At 41.9% G+C, this 15,267-nt stretch overlaps 1 long non-coding RNA gene across 1 annotated transcript in view; it reads left to right on the top strand.

Moving 5' to 3' along the window:
• LOC144262088 (uncharacterized) overlaps positions 1 to 15,267 on the top strand; it is a 47,746-nt gene that overhangs the window by 31,521 nt on the left and 958 nt on the right. The window contains exons 3-4 of the long non-coding RNA XR_013345486.1: positions 12,020 to 12,104; positions 13,001 to 13,124. This is a non-coding gene — a long non-coding RNA (uncharacterized LOC144262088). The remainder of the gene's footprint in view (positions 1 to 12,019; positions 12,105 to 13,000; positions 13,125 to 15,267) is intronic.

Below are 15,267 nucleotides of genomic sequence, written 5' to 3' on the forward strand. Positions count from 1 at the left end.
GGAAAAAAGGGAGTGAAGTATTTAAAAAGATAAATTTTACAGGACAATGGCTATACTCTTTCACGGTGAACAACACCATTCACATTACGTAGCACACGTGATTTTGGTACAAGGTCGCATTTTTGCATCTTCTATTGAGTGCCTGTGGCTTTGGTGTTCGAGATCACACACGCAGGGCCGGGCAACAGAATTCGGCTTGCAGGCGGCCATGGTAAGCCAGAGTCTTTTGGCTTCTGCCACCTTCATAACAGCAGCCCCCTCCTTTCCCAAACCAAGCAAAGTCCGTTGAGTTGGCCATTTACTGCTGCAGTTTTCCTGTTAACGTGCAGCAGCAGAAACCAAACTAACCCCCTCCCCCCATCCAGTTCTCTGGGATGATCACTTTTCCCCTCCCCCCACCACCTGGCTGGTATCAGGGAAGATCCCTGCTAGCCAAACACCAACAGCTCAGCGCCAATGCCCCCACCCCCCCACCGCGTGGCTAACTGCGGGGAGGATTTATTTTCAGCCACAGGCAAACAGCCCAGTAGGAATGGCCACCTCTGAATGTCCCCTTAATCAAATTCCCCTATTTCAACCAGGTTACCATGAACGATATCACTTTCCTGAGGATAACACAGAGAGATAAAGAACGGATGTTGCTTGAATGCCAGCAAACACCGGGACCATACGCTGCCAGGCTTTGTCATGCAATGATACCAGAATACTTGCTCCTAGCATGGCATGGTAAAGTGTCCTACCATGGAGGACGGAATAAGACTGCTCTCCCCAGAAACCTTCTGTAAAGGCTTTTAGAGTACCTCCAGGAGAGCTTCATGGAGATGTCCCTGGAGGATTTCCGCTCTATCCCCAGACACGTTAACAGACTTTTCCAGTAGCAGTACTGGCCACAAATGCATCCCAAGTCCTCAGGGCTACTTAATCATTAAAAAATGCTTGCTTTTATAACAAGTATTACATTTAAAAAGGTACACTCATCAGAGGTCCCTTCTCCGGCTTCGTTGGGTTGGGAGGGTATTTCAGTCAGGGTGATAAAAAGATCCCGGCTGTCGGGGAGAACAGCGTGCTGTGTGCTCTTCCCAAGCTCGTCCTCCTCCTCATCTTCCCCATCTGCAAAATCCTCAGCCACAGCGGAGAGTATCCCATCCTCGGAGTCCACGGACAGGGGTGGGGTACTGGTGGCGGCCCCCCCTAGAATTGCATGCAGCTCAGCATAAAGCGGCTTGTCTGGGGCTCTGTCCCGGAGTGTCCGTTTGATTCTTTGGTTTTCTGGTACGCTTGTCTGAGCTCCTTAATGCAGCCTGAGGAAAAAGGAGTACTTGTGGCACCTTAGAGACTAACCAATTTATTTGAGCATAAGCTTTCATGAGCTACAGCTCACTTCATCGGATGCATTCACTGGAAAATACAGTGAGGAGATTTATATACACACAGAACATGAAACAATGGGTGTTACCATACACACTGTAATGAGAGTGATCACTTAAGGTGAGCTATTACTAGCGGGGTGGGGGACCTTTTGTAGTGATAATCAAGGTGGGCCATTTCCAGCAGTTGACAAGAACATCTGAGGAACAGTGGGAGGTGAGGGGGGGGAGAATAAACGTGGGGAAATAGTTTTACTTTGTGTAATGACCCATCCACTCCCAGTCTCTATTCAAGCCTAAGTTACTCATATCCAGTTTGCAAATTAATTCCAATTCAGCAGTCTCTCCTTGGAGTCTGTTTTTGAAGTATGCATCCGATGAAGTGAGCTGTAGCTCATGAAAGCTTATGCTCAAATAAATTGGTTAGTCTCTAAGGTGCCACAAGTACTCCTTTTCTTTTTATGATTCTATGTATCACTGTGGGCAGTGCATGGCATATACCCAGATCACTAAAAATACACTTACTACTAAAACTATACTGAACATAATTTAATCTTTGATGATTCAGAAGGCGCTTCAGGATCTTGCAATGCTTCAGGCTCATCATTAGCAACATCAATTATCATTGTAGTTGTAGAAGTTGTAGGAAATTGGGCTGAATTTGTAATGACACTATGACACACCCTAGAAGCTGCTTTTCTGAATAAATCCCTGGTATCAGCTTGTTTACTTGTCTTCGGCCTCTTTTGCATAAAAGTAGAGTGCAGAATGGCAATTGCATAACCTCCAGGGCAGTATACTAGTCCCAGTTACTAGATTGAAGATTTGTATTGGGAGATATCAGAACTACAATACCCACCTGCTGAAGTGAAGAAACAGATTGACAGAGCCAGAAGAGTACCCAGAAGTCACTTACTACAGGACAGGCCCAACAAAGAAAATAACAGATCGCCACTAGCCATCACCTTCAGCCCCCAACTAAAACCTCTCCAACGCATCATCAAGGATCTACAACCTATCCTAAGGACGACCCATCACTCTCACAGATCTTGGGAGACAGGCCAGTCCTTGCTTACAGACAGCCCCCCAACCTGAAGCAAATACTCACCAGCAACCACACACCATACAACAAACCCACTAACCCAGGAACCTATCCTTGCAACAAAGCCCGTTGCCAACTGTGTCCACATATCTATTCAGGGGACACCATCATAGGGCCTAATCACATCAGCCACACTATCAGAGGCTCGTTCACCTACCAATGTGATATATGCCATCATGTGCCAGCAATGCCCCTCTGCCATGTCCAGTTTGGCCAATGTACAGTCTCTACATAAAAGAATAAATGGACACAAATCAGATGTCAAGAATTATAACATTCAAAAACCAGTTGGAGAACACTTCAATCTCTTTGGTCACTCGATTACAGACCTAAAAGTAGCAATTCTTCAACAAAAAAACTTCAAAAACAGACTCCAAGGAGAGACTGCTGAATTGGAATTAATTTGCAAACTGGATACGAGTAACTTAGGTTTGAATAGAGACTGGGAGTGGATGGGTCATTACACAAAGTAAAACTATTTCCCCACGTTTATTCTCCCCCCCCTCACCTCCCACTGTTCTTCAGATGTTCTTGTCAACTGCTGGAAATGGCCCATCTTGATTATCACTACAAAAAGTCCCCCCCCCCCGCTAGTAATAGCTCACCTTAAGTGATCACTCTCGTTACAGAGTGTACGGTAACACCCATTGTTTCATGTTCTGTGTGTATATAAATCTCCTCACTGTATTTTCCACTGAATGCATCCGATGAAGTGAGCTGTAGCTCACGAAAGCTTATGCTCAAATAAATTGGTTAGTCTCTAAGGTGCCACAAATACTCCTTTTCTTTTTGCGAATACAGACTAACACAGCTGTTACTCTGAAACCTGTCTTAATGCAGCCTCTGTCTCTCATGGCCTCTGAGACTTTTTTGAAATGTTTTGGCATTTTGTCTTTTGGAACGTAGTTCTGATAGCACGGATTCCTCTCCCCATACAGCAATCAGCTCCAGTACCTCCCGTTCGGTCCATTCTGGAGCTCTTTTTCGATTCTGGGACTGCATGGTCACCTGTGCTGATGAGCTCGCCTGGCCAAACAGGAAATGAGATTCAAAAGTTCCCGGGGCTTTTCCTGTACACCTGGCCAATGCATCTGAGTTCAGAGTGCTGTCCAGAGTGGTCACAATGGTGCATTGTGGGATAGCTCCCAGAGGCCAATACCTTTGAATTGCGTCCACACTAACCCTAATTCGAAACGTGATCTCAATTTCAGCGCTAATCCCCTCGTTGGGGAGGAGTACAGAAATCAGTTTTAAGAGCCCTTTATGTCGAAAAAATGGCTTTGTTGTGTGGACGGGTGCAGGGTTAATTCAGATTTAATGCTGCTAAATCTGACAAACTCGTAGTGTAGACCAGGCCTCAGATTTATTTAAGTCAGTAGGGCAGGATCTGATGAGAATTGGTCTGAAATAAACAAGATGATATTAAGTCAAGACAAGTGCAAAGTAGTAAACTTATGAAAGAAAATCAAACTGAATCACAACTACTAGGCTAGGTGGTGGTACTGCTGAAGAGGATCTGGGGTTTATAGTGAATCACAGATTGAATATAAGTCAACAATGGAATGCAGTTGCAAAAAAGGCTAATATCATTCCATACTCAGTGAGGATGAGACACACTTCATTCTCAGAAACAGCTGAATCATTTTTGGCTGAACTGTTGAAAAAACACTCAACCTGAGGCAGACCCGACATGGAAAATTTCAAAGGTTGGCAAAGTTATAAGCAACTGAAAATAGGGTCTTATAATGGGTCGTGTTGGGCAATCTTGATAATAGGCAGCTTTCTTAAAAAGGAAAATAACTTTTGTACACACTTAACTGTATCCCTCTCCTGAATCCTTTGTATGCTGCCTTCCTTATGTGGTAAGCTCTTTGCAGCAGAGACTCTGTCTTTATAGATGTGCAATAGCTAGCAGAGTAGAATCCTCATGAGGGCCACTTTGCACTTTGAATAAATAGATAAGAATGAAGCATCCTAGCTTCAAAACAAAAACAAGTACATTTCATTCCTCCTCTAAAACAAATCATCTTGCTAAAATACTTGGTGGCTGAAAAAACTTGATTTTTGAAATCATTAAAATATTGGTTCATGCCTGGCCACTGAAATTCAGTTGCTTATCCTAAACTCTCACTTTCCTTAGGTAGCAGGAGAGAATTATAGAAGAATCGGGGAGGGGAGGGAGCGAGGGGAGGAAGAGAATTCCTAGCATCAGTGTATAGCAATCACTCTGTAGTGTGCATTCAGATGCTGCTTCTCTTGAATTTGGGATAATTACATTGCTATGAAATCCTCCAACCAGTTTGGATGATAGTTTTTCTGTTAGAAACAGAATGGGTGGAGTGAATAATGGGAGCCTGTGTGCTGTATAATAAGCTAAGCAATAATACTGAGCCAAATGCTGTTCTCCGTTTTCTGAGGATATGATAAAAGCATTTCTCTCTGTATGTATGCATATAGATATAAATTAAATCACACAGTATCTCTTTGAAGAAGGTAAATAGTGAAGTATCATAATCCTATTTTACAGATTTTAAATAAAGAGAAGTGAAAGAATAATAATTAAAATTGATTTATTATTGCTTATTTTATGGTTCAGTATATGTTTCACTTCTCTAGCATCCTCCATGCAAGAATATCAAGGTGCTTTACAAACCCTTATGCTTGAAGCCTCCCTGCATCATTGTGAACTAGACATGTATTATCCATATTTTACAGATTTGGAAAACGAGGTACAAACTGGCTAAAGTGGTGTTTATGTTAGAAATAGGCTGTGGTCTCAGCACACCAGAAGTCTATGTCAAGTTTTTGTAGGCCTTATGGGAAAACAGAGTTTTAAGGAGAAAGAAAAGGAGTACTTGTGGCACCTTAGAGACTAACCAATTTATTTGAGCATAAGCTTTCATGAGCTACAGCTCACTTCATGCATCCGATGAAGTGAGCTGTAGCTCACAAAAGCTTACGCTCAAATAAATTGGTTAGTCTCTAAGGTGCCACAAGTACTCCTTTTCTTTTTGCGAATACAGACTAACACGGCTGTTACTTCAGATCCCTCCTTTAAAACTGGTTTCAGAGTAAGACAATGAGCTAGTTTTGCAGATGTTTACAGGTTGAGGGGCAGCCTGGGAGAAAGCATAAAGCTGCCACAGAATTCCTATGTGTTGCTAAGCAAGTCATTTAAACTACTCATAGGTGGTCACTAATTGTATGTTCTTCATTTTCTGGGTGCCCAGCTTGTAACCCTGGAGTCTGATTTGCAGAACTGTGAAGTGCTCACAGCTGCAATTGATGTCAATGAGAGCAGTGCTCTGAATATGTCAAATGTTATACAAAGCTATGTACTCTGACAAATCAGGACCTGGGCATCTCAGATTGGGCACCTAAAATTAGTGGACACATTTGATCTTAATCTCTCTGTGCCTCTGCTCCCCATCTCTAAAATGGGCATAATGCTGCCCGATCACCTGGCATGGGTGTTGTGAAAATAAATCCATGTTTGTGAAGCACTCAGATACCTTAGTGATGAGCACCATAGAAAATTCCATGAGGAAATTAATAATTCTGTCTTCAGAGCATGGTTTGAATAGTGCACAAAAAATAAGACCTGGGGCCACACACTGAGTAAGGAAGAGAAAATAAAATATTGACTAGGTGTTCATTAATTGAGCACTGTCCATGCTGTGCACTGAATGAAACAGGTGTCCCATGAAAAAAATAGTATGCACTCATGTAATTGATTGTACCATGCATTTGCACCCGGGGGCCAAATTAAAGTTGCATGGGCATTCTTAAATCTGGCATTTCCTATCTTTTGAGTACTTGAGTTGACTTTATTAATGTTCTTTTAACATCATTTTTGTGTGTACATAAATAGTAACTATCCTCAGCACAGCTTTCCCTTCGATAGCTGCTGCACTCATTGCAGGGAGGGAAGTTTGTGTAGGACAAATAAGAAGCATGGCAAATACTTGTAATAAAATACAGAACTAATTGAAATGTAAGAGCTTTTACATTATGTTATAATCACAAAAATTGGGACATGTTCATGGAATATTTTGTTAAGGTGTATGATTCTTTTTCCCCCACACAAAAATAGGCTCATTTCACAGTGAACATGGGCTAACTTTTGAGAGAAACCAGGCCTTTTCCCAACGAAAAATGTCTTTCATAATAAAAATATCAAATTTTGCATTTCCACAAGTCTTGGATGCAAAATATAGCCATTCTTTCACTGTAGACAATGCAAAACTGGGGGCTGGGAAACCATGTATAACAAAACAGCACAAACTGTTGAGAAATTCCACACAACAAAAACAATGATTTTTCCCACAGTTCTAAAACAGGCTGTTTATACTTTTCATGTTTCTGGGTTGTGTCTTTCCTCTGCTTGAAGTCAGATTTTTCCTTGTGCTGCCAAAATTCGACACTGCAGCACAATTGCCTTAGGATCCTTCTACGCTACATGAACTGCAGGCTGCCGTGCGTCAGGAGACTTGGTTGCAGACAGTCAGGCCCAGAGTGGCCAGAGTCCAGATGCTAGAGCCAGAAGTCAAGATAGGGCCGGAAGCAGAGCCAAAGGTCAGAACTGAAGTCAGATTCTAAATTTCAGAGCCAAGGGTGAAGACTGAGTTGGAATCAGAGTTGACGGTCAGAACCATATTACAATGAGTCAGGGAAGGCAGGAGCAGGGCTGGTTCTGAGGCAGGAACAAGGCTGAGACAGGATGAGAACAAAGCTGGGTGCAGGGCAGGATCTGGGCCGGATCAGCAGAGGAACTGAGCAGGGCTTGGTGAAAGGTGAGCACAGAGTGATAGAGAGTCTATGGCCAGCAAGCTGCTGCTGAGCTTAAGAACTGGCCTGCTAGCTTCCTTAGGCAATCAGGCAGGGTGGTCCATCAGGTAGCCAGCTGGCTTGTTAGGGTATCAGGAGTACTCAGCAGCTGCAGGGCCGTGCCCCTGACACCATGGTACTAAACATGTATCTTGATACAGCCACAAAGCCTAGGCACTAATCCGAAAACTCGGTGCTGCTCAGAAGTCTCCAGCATAGTGCTGTCACCTGTCTCTCCAAACAGCATTGCTACCCACCTAATCAAAGGTGGATAAGGACAAAAACTTTGAAGAAAACTTTGGAGTGAAGAAAAATGGTGGCAATAAAAATAGTGCGTACCTGAAACCAAAGAAGACTGCGGATGAAATAGAAAGGGTGATCAAAACACTGAGAACAGGTAAAGCATGTGGGCTTCATAACATCTCCCCCAAATGCCTGAAGAATTAGTAAACACTGAACTATCTTTCTATCTAGAGTCATTGAGGAGAATAAAATTAAGATCTGGTGCAGAGCAAAAGTAATAGCCTTGCCAAAATCTGGGGAAAAACTATTGATTTGCAGAAAATTACCACCCCATCTCTTTGTTAAGCTGTATGTAAAAATGTCTGTACTTTAAAGAATTGCCCCCACCATTGGTGGTATACTGAGTGTAGATCAAGTAGGCTTCAGACCAAACTGCAGCACCTGTGATCCAGCGGTGTCCCCATCTACATCAAGAATGGCTTCTGGACTGAACTGCTGCCCAGAGGCCACTGGTTTCAAGTTTCACTTAGACAAAAGAACAGCTCCTGGAGGTCCCAAAACAATTGACCTCAGGACTCAGTTCTAGCACCAACGATTTTCAACTTTTTCACAAATGACCTTCTTTTCACCAGTGCCAGGTGTTTTAATCTATGCAGATTTCATCTGCCTGGTAGTGCAGGCCCAGGATTTCACTCACCTAGAAGAAATCTTGGATGCAGAAAAGAGATGGCCCTCTATTGTAAAAGGTGGTGATTTAAACCAAGTGCCAGAAAGACAGCGTCCAGCTGTTTCCATCTAAACCACACGAAAGCCAACAAACATTTTAACATCTTCCTGAATGGCCACAGGCTGGCCCACAACCCAAAGCCTGTGCATTTAGGTGTTACACTGGACCGCATCTAAACATTCAAGGGACCTCTTACCAAGACCTCACTGAAAATAAAGACAAGAAACAACCTGATCATCAAACTAGCTGGTTCAACCTGGGGAGCCAATGCACAGACACTGAGAAGCTCTGGGCTTTCCTTGTTCTATTCTGTGGCAGAGTATTGCTCCCTGGTGTGGGTCAGTTCCTTTCACAAAGGACTAGTGGACGCTCAGCTGAATGACACAGTGTATAATAACTGGTACCATGAGACCGATCAACCAACCTGGCCTGGCTGCTGGTCTCGTTCAGTCTTGCCCCTTCTGACAACAAGTGACAAGTCACCTTCCAAAATCTGCTCTTTAGGGTACAAGATCAGTCACATCTATCCCTTTTTAAAGGTGTGTCTAATTCACTGATCTACTGGCTTGGCTCCAGGTACCTCATTAGGACAATTTCTTTAAAGAACCTTGATATTGCCTCTGAAGTGGCATGCTAGGTGGCAAGAACAAGCTTCAAACATAGACACTGCCTATCCTCTGACAGACCCAATAGTTCAGCCTCCTGGTTTTGACCTTCTGCGGGCAGAAGTCTATCGCTTCAGATGTAGAGTGATCAGATGTGCTTCAAATGGCTATACATGGAGCCTTTGTGACTCTCCTCTTTGCCACTGTGGCCAATGAGAAGTTGTAGATTACATACTTGCAAGGGCTGCCTGGTTCCCTCATGGACTTTCCCAATGCACTTCCCTCAGCTATTGAATGGTTAAACATTTAGACGGTCATGCTTGACTTCAACGCCTATTTAAATGCAATCACAATTTTAAAAAAACGGTACTAGCAATGTGGCTAGGAAAACACTGTTCTATAACTAAAGGAAACAGTTTAAAACATGTTTTTTTGTTTATAAACACAATTAAAAAAAGTTAGAACATGAATTCTTCTAACACTGGTAAAGAGAACTGTGCATTGACCTGCTTTTTCCAGTAGTGCTGATAGTTCTGCACTATCAGGCCCTGATCATGGATGGCTACTCATAGTAGTAAAGATGGGTACATGCTTAAATGTTTGCAGGATTGGGGCCTCAATGAGCTGCCTATATTTCAGTGGGAGTTGAGTGCACTCAACATGACTCTGGAGATGCACCACTGGGGTTTGTTCTCTGAACCAGTAAGTCAGACTACAGTACAGAAAGTACCCCCACCCCTTTGGGGGGGGGTAGCATGCCATCTCTAGGACTCCCCCGTGCCTCCATCATAGTGGGGAATAGGAACCTGATAGCATTGTTACTTTTGCAATGTCACTTCTAATCAAGAGTTTTTATACTGATAGATCTGCAAAGCAAATCTTTCCTCTTCACTTTATGTAGGGAATTACTGAATGGCTGTCTAGTATAACTAAACATATAATTTCATACTTTGTATCTTTTGAACACCTTTTGGTTATAACTGTGTTTGCCACCGTATTTTTAACTCTAATTAGGTCAATTTCTGAGTTCTGCTTTTTCAGCTGGACAGTATTCCTTCACATCGATCAAATGTTTGTCTGTTGCGCTGTGAAATAGTCAGCTGAGCATTAATTATCATTTACCATAGCATTGTGTCTGGCTGATGTAAAACATACCCCAGGATATGCACATCTGGTGATCAAATACACTTGTTTAATTGATTCTTTCAGTGAACTTTCATCCAGGAGGCCAGGCAAGGAATTTGTGAATAAATTTAGATATGTCAGTTACAAGTGCTGCCATAAAAAAATGTTGGTTGCAAAAATGAGGTGTTTTTATAATTCTAATGTCTTCTTGCAGAGCTGTGCTTGTTGCCAATTAACCACAGTTGGTTTTACATTTACCAGAGTTCAGTAGGAAATAAGTGCAAAGGTCCAGATCCTCAAAGATATTTAGGAACCTAGTTCCCATTGAATTCAATTTCAGTTAGATGCGTAGGTATACTTATGGTATCACCAATTAGAAACCTCATTTTACTGTGAGACTGAGCTAAGGTGGCGATAATAATTCTTAAATATATGTTCTGAATATGGCTATTCACCATAGCAACAATTCTAAAAGCATATCTTTTTCACTAACTATATTTTTGTCACCCACTGGTGATCTGATTTCCTACACATCACTGGGACCATTTTGTCTGTGGATGGATGTGTTACAGGCATAGCAGGAGGACCAAACAATGGGTAGAACCCCAAACTTCTCTCATGTAGACAAGGTTACAACTTTTAATCGAATTTGTAACCAGTTAATGATATCGTTGGCAAAAAGCATCATTTATGTCCACACACCACACTGTTAAACCTTGGTTGGTAACAAGTGGCAACCAACAGTGTTTTGTTCTTTCCTAGTCTCATATATGGTAGTTTTTCCTGTAACTGATTCCGCATGATGGCCACTATCTTGGCTGACCCCAATGATTGAACTGGGGAATTCTAGAGCTAAAAACATGAGTGGCTGTCGCATAAGCTAAAGAGCCAGGTTCTCAAGCTAAGAACTGTAACAGACTCGCGTCCTCTGTGGATTTGTTACCTGGGGTTATCTGAATCCAAAGCTATGGTAATTATTCTGTTTTCCAGGCGGTGTCAAGAAATAAATCAGTGGGGGACACAGTACCTCCGTCTGATGAATGATTGGTACACATGAGGGCTTCTGCCCAAAAATCTTTGTTTTTCTTAAGTACAAAGCACGCATCAAAATGCAGTAATCTAGAACAGTGCTACTCAAAGTGGTGGTCCGCGGACCAGTGCCGGTCTGCAAGCCATCGGCTGCTGGTCTGCGCACACATTGGGGGAAAAAAATTGCCGGTCCCCCATATCAGATAGCTTGAGAAACACTGGTCTAGAACACACCAGAATATAGTTACCCAAAGTCTGAAGTGGTGAGTGGCAGCAACAGGTTTCCAGTTTCCAGCATTTCTCCTAGCTGCTGGGGAGTTTTATGCCAGTGACTCCAGGCTCATAGAAAATCCAAACTTCTCGAAAGTACACTCTCTAACTAAAGTCTTTATAGGTTTTTCTCTGGATCAAGCACATAACTCATAATGGACTCTAATAGGCTAAAAATCTCCACAGCAATAGCAAATAATAATTCATTATTCTACTTATCATTACAAACACAGACCAAGGTCAGTTATTCACACTTCCTCCCCCTTTTCATGAATCTGTCCTTGTTAGTAACACTGCAATTGTGCAGATGTTTTTGTTATGTCTGCCTAAGCCAAGGCCAGATTTTTCCTGACTCTGGTTTTCTTGTTTCCATTTTATGGTGGCTGAGTAGTAAATCCAATTCTCTCCTAACAAATTGGGCACAGAGGAAGACCTGTAATTCACACAACGAACAGTGGGTTACATCAGGATGTTTTTTCTTCAGTATGGACAATCTCCCTAAGCATGTTCGTATAACCATGTTGACCAGTCCTCCTTCCTATCACCTCTCCATCTGATGGGACTTGCAACATTGCATTTTCCATGTGCTTCCTGTTTAATAGTGTGGATTGGAACTTCCGCTCACCCTTTCTTGATGTTTTATTTTTTTCTAATAATTATTTGTTATAAGGCTGCTCACTTAATAAAAGATTCTCTTTTTTTATCTTGATTTTTTTTATTACAGTTATTTACATTCTTTGGAAGAGTTGAAGATCAAACACAGAACAGGATCAGAGAAATTATGGAAATTAGCTACTTAAGGAGACTTGGTAAGAATGTTAATAGAATTGAGGAAGGAAAACATCAAGTAATAAAAACGAAACCCATGCAACTTGCAATATAAACATCAAAGGAGAGCTGGTTTGGAAATGATAATGAGGCATGCTTAGAATAAATGTAGACCAGTCTAGGGCTGGTGTGATCCAAATAGTGCCAAGAGGTTGTGTAATTTACATTGTATCCGAGTTTCTCTATAGCTTTTCATCCAGGCAAATTCAGTATTTTGATGCTTTCGTGAACCTGTGTGGGAGTGTGGAGATGAGGATGGGAGGGAAACGAGAAGAAAATGGCTGCAAGACACCTCTCACATGCCACCTGTCAGTGACAGTTCCTGACTAAAAAAGCAACACTGCAGTCCAGTCTCCAGCTCTGTCATTCTGATACAAATGTAAATTTCATCTCCAGATACTCCAGATAGACACCTTAATCTGGGCAGTGTAATCCCTTCCAATATATTTTTATACATATACTAGTCAGTTCTGCTTTGGGTCACAGCAAGTTGTGATGTCTAATTCTAAATCATAAAAGACAGAATCCTTGGTCCTCAAGGTGTGCATATGTGTGGGTGTACCTCATGCAATGTAGGCCTGACTTTTTGCTCTCACTAGTGTTGATCTTTAATGGAGTTACTCTTGATTTACACCCATGTGAGATCAGAATGAGGCTCTGTGTGTTTCTGGGAGGGCTGTTATGGTATAAGAATCTAGCCACTCTGATGTTTCTGATTAATTGGTAGAGAGAGATTTTTTTTAAAAAATTTCTGTTCCTAGATTTTACTGTTCAGCATCATTTAAACTACAGAAACTTCAAAGCCACAGTGCTGTGATGATGATGTCAGTATTTTATTTTTAAAAAGTCCAGTTTGTTTGTTTGTTTTTAAATCCAGTATTGGAGAGCTTGAAGAATCTGCTTGACTATGGAGAATTGGAAGCCTTCCCAGGCAAGTGTTGTAAACTTCTGCTATCTAAGCCATCATCAAGACACAGATTACAAGCCTTATGACTGTAAAGGTAATATTTAAATATGAACCAGGTTTAACCGATGCAGTACTATTTTCCAGGACCTCCAGACACATAGCTCCAGCTCCTCTGTTGCTGCTTATAGCTTTGTCAAGCTGTAGCAGTGAAAACCACCCAGAACTTTATTTTCACAGCTGCTTACAGGGTTCTGAATACCAACAGTGATTTTGTCATGCATAAGACACTCTGCTACTCCTTGGAAAAGCTATGAGTAGCAACAGAGTCAGATCCTGGACCAGCTTACTGGGGAAGAAGGCTCGAAATGGAGGTTGGGAACAGTAGAGAAATAGAAATATCACTCACTCATCTCAGTTGCTAGAAGTGTCTGGGGTGAGAGTGGAAAGAAAGAGAATTCTCCTTTTCCCTTTTGGCAACCAGAGGGATTGGGGATAGTTGGAGGGGTTGGAGCTTCAAAAGTATCATAAATTTGCTACATGGGGGGATGATCTGGAAGACAGACTAAGCCCTGAGTAGAGTTGAGGGGAACCACTAGTAGCATCCTCTTCTTTCTAAAAAATTGGGCCTAGGGTAGGATGTGTTGACTTTTTTCACATGGATCATGAGTCCTCCATCTTCTACACTGATTTCTGGCTAGTAGGTGTATTCTTCTGGCTAGTATCTGACTGGTTAAATTCTAATCCCAATGTATAAAAGGATATGAGTGATAGATTGTATACACAAGAGAAATATGGGATTTAAAGAAAGATGTTATGCGTAGAAGGAGGAAGAATATATAAAGGAGGAGATAGAGAACACAATGTACGGAAAGAAAGAGAGTTAAGTGAGGTGCGGGGGAGAAGGAAAAGAGGAAACAGATGTTTAAGGCAGCACAGGAAATGAAATGATGTGAGCCTGATGTTCACAAATGCTGAGTATCCACTCGCCAAATGAACGGTTTCAGAGTAGCAGGCGTGTTAGTCTGTATTCGCAAAAAGAAAAGGAGAACTTGTGGCACCTTAGAGACTAACAAATTTATTTGAGCATAAGCTTTCGTGAGCTACAGCTCACTTCATCGGATGCATTCTGTGGAAAATACAGTGGGGAGCTTTATATACATAGAGAACCTGAAACAATGGGTTACCATACACACTGTAACAAGAGTGATCACTTAAGGTGAGCTATTACCAGCAGGAGAGCGGGGGGTGGAAAAAAAGTCAATGTGAGTGATAGGTGCTCAGCAACTGTGGAAATCAGGCCCCAGGAGTTATTCCAGGAAAGAAAAGTTGGCAAGAAGCCAGGAAGGGAAAGAAAGTACAAGAAGGTAAGAAACGTGTAGAAAGTTACATGTAAAAATATACAGAGTAGAAGGTGGACTGAAAACATGTTATAGTTAAGTATGGTACATACTAAGCAGCATATAGCTGTTTATTCCTTTAAATTGGAGGGGACTCAACACTACAGCAGACTTAGGTCTGTTTTGTAGTTTTTCAAACCCTGCAGTATCACTTCTTTTAAGAACCTCTAAATTAGCATTTAGCAAGATAAACATAATGTCACATGGAGGTCCCAGGAATGTTGCCCATGGTTTAATTGAACTAGGAGAATCAATAGATTGTTTTTCAAGTAACTTCAGTGCATACTGAAATAAATATATGTTGCTGTTCCACAATATTTCTAAGTGTAGCCATGATCTGTATACGATGCTCAGAATTTTGAAAATAAGTCAATAATGCAGAGTTGTTAAGTCATAGAAATTAGGCAGGAATACGAAATAGGTCTTTTCCATGTCGATCTCCATTCTATGCAAAGTTGTTTCCTATTGTACATTTTCTAGAACTCAGCCATGCTCCTAAATGCTGTTACCCTGACTTTATTCTCACAAGTCACCATGGTTTTCAGATGATCTGCTACTGATCAAACAGGAGGGCAAACTGCTAGAGCACTGGTTGCAGAAGTCCTGTTCTGAGGCTAACAAATTGTGACAGAGTTTTAAAAATTCTCATCATGGCTGTGCTGCAGGCAAAGAAAAATGTCTTCCGCACCCCAGCATCCAGATCTGGTTAATGCAGGTTGTTTTCATCTGGGACAGTGTAGAGTATTTCTCAATGGGAAATTGGCAAATTATTTTGCAATTGAGATCGCTCCGCTTCAGACCAAACCATCTGTCTGCTTGGTAGCAGAGTATGTGTGGCAG

Source organism: Eretmochelys imbricata, chromosome 3 (genome assembly GCF_965152235.1).
Source record: "Eretmochelys imbricata isolate rEreImb1 chromosome 3, rEreImb1.hap1, whole genome shotgun sequence".
Classification (NCBI taxonomy): Eukaryota; Metazoa; Chordata; order Testudines; family Cheloniidae; genus Eretmochelys; species Eretmochelys imbricata.